The sequence below is a fragment of the Pseudonaja textilis genome, chromosome 6 (genome assembly GCF_049901715.1).
Source record: "Pseudonaja textilis isolate UNSWEBS1 chromosome 6, rPseTex1.2, whole genome shotgun sequence".
NCBI classification, from domain to species: Eukaryota; Metazoa; Chordata; class Lepidosauria; order Squamata; family Elapidae; genus Pseudonaja; species Pseudonaja textilis.
Window position 1 is genome coordinate 5,239,017 of NC_141995.1, and position 5,000 is coordinate 5,244,016.

The 5,000-nt window shown below is 43.7% G+C and overlaps 1 protein-coding gene across 6 annotated transcripts in view; it reads left to right on the forward strand.

The window, feature by feature from the left end:
- The window catches only part of DYSF (dysferlin), a 181,452-nt gene that overhangs the window by 34,016 nt on the left and 142,436 nt on the right, over positions 1 to 5,000 (forward strand). The gene's annotated exons all lie outside the window — the stretch shown is intronic.

A 5,000-nucleotide genomic window follows, 5' to 3' on the forward strand; every position in this document is an offset into this window, starting at 1 on the left:
TCTAACAGTGTCACAAAAAAGTCAATATGGCGAACACCAAGGTGTGAACAAAACCCTCCTTGCGGTTTTTCTGTGCTTTACAGAGTTTATTAGCTGGTTCTCCCTCTGACCTAAAGAGTGTTGGACTGTTTGCTTCTTACTTTGCAAATACCATCTCTTGAGCATGTGCAGAGAGCACTCCTCTCACCAGGAGCTTCCTGACCTGCTTAGGAGGAAGTATTTCAAGGCTATTGCAGCCACTGCTCAGCCTTGCAAATATACATATATAGGACACACCATATACCAGAAGAAAACACACACCAACCGCTACCTCAATGCCCAATCCCACCACCACCCAGCACAGATAAACTCCGTGGCCAAAACACTAATCGCCAGAACCAAACACCTGGCAGACAAGACACACATAAGGACTGAACTATGCACCCTGACTAAAGTACTGACAGCCAACGGCTTCCACAAAAGCAAAATCACCGGCTTGATCCACAAAAACACACTGAGACATAATGGAGACCTAGAAGATGAACAGACCTATGGAACAGTTGTCCTGCCCTACATAAGAGGTACTACAGACAAAATCAGTAAGATACTACACAGGCATCACATCAAGACTGCCTCCAAAACAGACAGAAAACTAGCAGCCATCCTTAGAAACCCCAAAGATAAAATTCACCTGGAAAACCAAGGCATATACAAAGTCCCCTGTGCATCATGCCCGGCCACATACATTGGACAGACCAATAGAAGAATAAGTACCCGCCTGGATGAACACAAAAATGCAGTAAAAAAGCTGGAACACACTTCCTCACTAGTCCAACACATGAAAGCCACAGGTCATAGCATCGACTTCAATGGCACCAAAATCCTAGCCACTATAGAAAACCTCAGCCACAGAATTATCAGAGAAGCCATAGAGATTGAAAAAAGACCTGAAAGCATGAATAGAAGAGAAGATTCCACCAGACTGTCAATTATTTGGAAGCCTGCACTCTCAAACAAAAAAATCTCCACAACACAAGCCAGGCAAACACCTGGGCACAAACAGACCCCCTCAATACCTCCAGCTCAAACACACCCCAACCAGGCACCCAGATGAAACCTAGCTTCCTGATAAATGATAGCTGTCCATTTACTCGGAGCCAAGCCGCACTAAAAGCCTCCAATACAGGAAACACAATGTTGCCAGCCAATCAAGACAAAAAAAGCTACAAAACAGACAGAAGATATTAGAAACACCAATCAAGCAGAACACAGCAAACTCCAAGATCAATAAACACAGACCAAGACTCCCAACCAATCAGGATGAAGAAAAAACCATTCTGGCACAGTGTAGGCCAGCACCAAATTTAAAACAGAAAAAGCTCTGAAAGTCTGACTCACAGACAAACACAATACAGAAGCCTGATGATGGCAGATGAGATTCTGCCGAAACATTGCTACAACTTTAAAAGCACAACTATGATGACATGGGAAAATACCTGAACAAAGCTGAATATATATATATTCATAGATTTTCACGGGTACAGGTATGTAGGTCTAGGTGTGTTTGGGTCTTTTCCCATGTAAGTTTAAGAGTATCTTGGCAATGTTTCAGCGAGGTCCCACTCGCCATCCTCAGGCTGGTGCTTTCGGCTTTGTGCCAGTGCAAGCAGTGTGTGATTGGAGCTACCATCTCTCTATAAATACTGGTGGTGGGGGCTGGTGTGCTGGGCTGGTTGGCTGCGCTGCTGCCTCTTGATTGGTTGATGGAGTTGATGTTGGTATAATGGGCTGTGTGATGTCCTTGTGAGTTTTGTTGTGGAGATATCCTGGATCTTGTGCTGTAATCTCCTGGGTCGTTTGTGTTTTGATCTCTTTTCCATTAGCCTCCTATGTTGTAACGGCTTGGGTAATGGGTTGTGTGATGACCTTGTGAGATTTATTGCTGTGGTATCCTTGGTCTTGTGCTGCGATATCCTGGTTCATTTGCTGTGTAGCAACTTCTTGAGTTCTTGTGGTGTAATTTCCTGAGTTTTCTCATGTGGTATCCTGAGCGAGTGGCCGTGATGTAGCATTCTGGGTTTTAGTCTGGCTTCGAGTTTGGGGTCTGGGTCTGTGTTCTTGGCGTGTATCAGCTTGTTTGGTTTTGGGGTTGGGGTGTGTGACAACTGGCGAAGCAGCCGTGGTCTGGTTTCTGGATGGTGGTTGTCCTTCGTTTATAGGATGGGCTTGGGCCTGGGTCTGATGCGGGGGATTGGCGGTGGTATCCCGTGTTGTTTCGGGTCTAGTGTTGGTTTTTGTGGCTGGGACTTGTTTGCTGGTGAGGGCTAGCTTCCAGATGTCTGGTAGGTGGGAGGTATCGTCCCGTCTATTCATGTTATGGGGGTGTTTCTCTATCTCGATGGCTTCCCTGATTATTCTCTTGCTGGAGTGTTCAGTGTTGGATATTACTTTGGTTCCTTCGAAATTAATTTCATGTCCTGCGGCTTTAAGTTGCTGGAAGAGGGAGGAAGGATTTTCTTCTCTTCTGACTGAGTTTTTGTGTTCTGCAATGCGTGCATTTATTCTCCTGTTGGTTTGTCCAATGTATGTGGCTGGGCAATTGTTGCATGGTATTTCATAAACTCCTTGGTTTTCTAGCTGGATCTTGTCTTTGGGGTTTCTTAGGATGTTGGCTATTTTTTGGTCAGTGCCTAAGGCTGTCCTGATATTGTGTTTGTGGAGAATTTTGCTGATTTTGTCTGTGGTGCCTTTGATGTAGGGGAGGAGTGCGATACCGTTGTCTTGTTCTGTGTCTTGGTTTTTTGGGGGTATCTCTTTTCGGATTAGGTTGGTGATTGTGTTTCTTTGGAATCCGTTGGAAATTAATACAAACTGCATTTCTCAACATCTGATTCTTGTACAATTAGCACAGCCCACACCCCAAGGCTGTGTGCTTTCTCCACTTCTCTTCTCCCCATATATCAAAGACTGCATCTCAAATGATCCATCTGTGAAAATACTGAAGTTTGCAGATGACACAACAGTGATTGGTCTCATTCGAGACAACGACGAATCCGCATTCAGACAGGAAGTTATACAACTTGCCTCGTGGTGTAACCAGAACAATCTGGAACTGAACACATTCAAAACCGTAGAAATGGTGGTAGATTTTAGTAGAAACCCTCCCATAATACCACCTCTTACGATACTAGACAACACAGTATCAACAATAGAGACCTTCAAGTTTGTAGGTTCTATCATATCATAAGACTTAAAATGGACACCTAACATCAAAAACATCATCAAAAAAGCACAACAAAGAATGTTCTTTCTGTGCCAATTCAGGAAGCTCAAACTGCCCAAGGAGCTGCTGATCCTATTCTACAGAGGAATGATTGAGTCTGTCATCTGCACCTCTATAGAACGGTCTGGTTTGGTTCTGCAACCCAATAGGACAGACACAGACTTCAAAGAGTAATCAGAATTGCAGAAAAAACTATCGCTATCAACCTGCCTTCCATCGAGGACCTGTATCCTGCACGAGTCCAAAAGAGGGCTGTGAAAATATCTACAGACCCCTCACATCCTGGACACAAACTATTTCAACTCCTTCCCTCAAAACAACACTTATAGAGCACTGCACACCAGAACAACTAGACACAAGGACAGTTTTTTCCCCAAATGCCATCACTCTGCTAAACAACTAATTCCCTCAACACTGTCCAACTATTCACAAAGTCTGCACTACTGTTATTATTAATCCTCTCGTCACTCCTTATCACTCATTCCCTCCCATTTGTGACTGTATGGCTGTAACTTTGTCACTTGTATCCTTATGATTTGTACTGACTGTTTCCTAGTATGATTTGATTGCTTATTGTACCCTATGAATATTAAGTGTTGCACCTTATAAGTCTTGATTCTTGATGAACATATCTTTTCTTTTATGTACACTGAGACAAATTCCTGCACCAAGACAAATTCCTTGGGTGTCCAATCACACTTGGCCAATAAAGAATTCTATTCTAGTACCGCTTTATAAAGCTCTAGTAAGGCCACCCCTGGAATACTGCAACCAATTTGGGTCACTCCCACTACAAAAAAAGATGTTGAGACTTTGGAAAAAAAGAGCAAGTAAGACGATTAAAGGCCTGGAGACTAAAACATACGAAGAACAGCTGCAGGATTTGGGTTTGGCTACTTTCTCATGAAAAGAAGAACTGGGGGTGTCATGAGAGCAGTATTTCAGTATTTGAGGGGCTGCCCCAAATAAGAAGGGATCAATTTATTCTCCAAAGCACCAGAAGGCAAGACAAGAAACAACGGATGGAAACTAATCAAGGAGAGAAGCAACCAAGAATTAAGGAGAAGCTTCCTAACAGCGAGGACAATTAAGCAGTGGAACTCCTTGTCACCAGAAGTTGTGGGTGCTCCATCACTGGAGGTTTTTAAAAAGAGACTGGAGAGTCATTTGTCTGCGATGGTATAGGTTCTCCTGTTTAAGCAGGGGACTGGTTAGAAGATCTCTAAGGTCCCTTCCAGCTCTGTTCTAACACTCCCTTGCTTCCAAAGTGATGCCTGCGTCACCCCTGCCAAATTCAAAATCTGGGCGTAGTGAGAATCCACCGACAGCTGCCAAGAAAAGGAGCTTAAAAATAGCCGGATGGCTCACAGGAGAAGCCAATATTCCCAGCAAGAGAAGGATTTAGCTAAGCTCTGGGGAATTTGGAAGCAGGCTCCTGTCCAAGGCGTTCGTTTATTTCTTTTTGTTTCTTCATTATTTATTTGTTTTTCACATTTTTGAACCGTCCACCTCTCTCGGAGAGGGACCAGGGTCGGGGTCCAATCAAATGTTAAAATATATAAAAAACAGTGTGCAAAAATGAAAAATTTGGAAGGAGGCAAGGTTGACGGGACACGGCTAAACTTACTTTTGAAAAGGTAAAAGGAAAGTTGCAAAAACTCCCCTGGCTCAAAACACTGGACTTCTCTGGAAACGGGTCATGAATTTGCACCCGAATTTCAAGAGAGTCAGCTGTGGG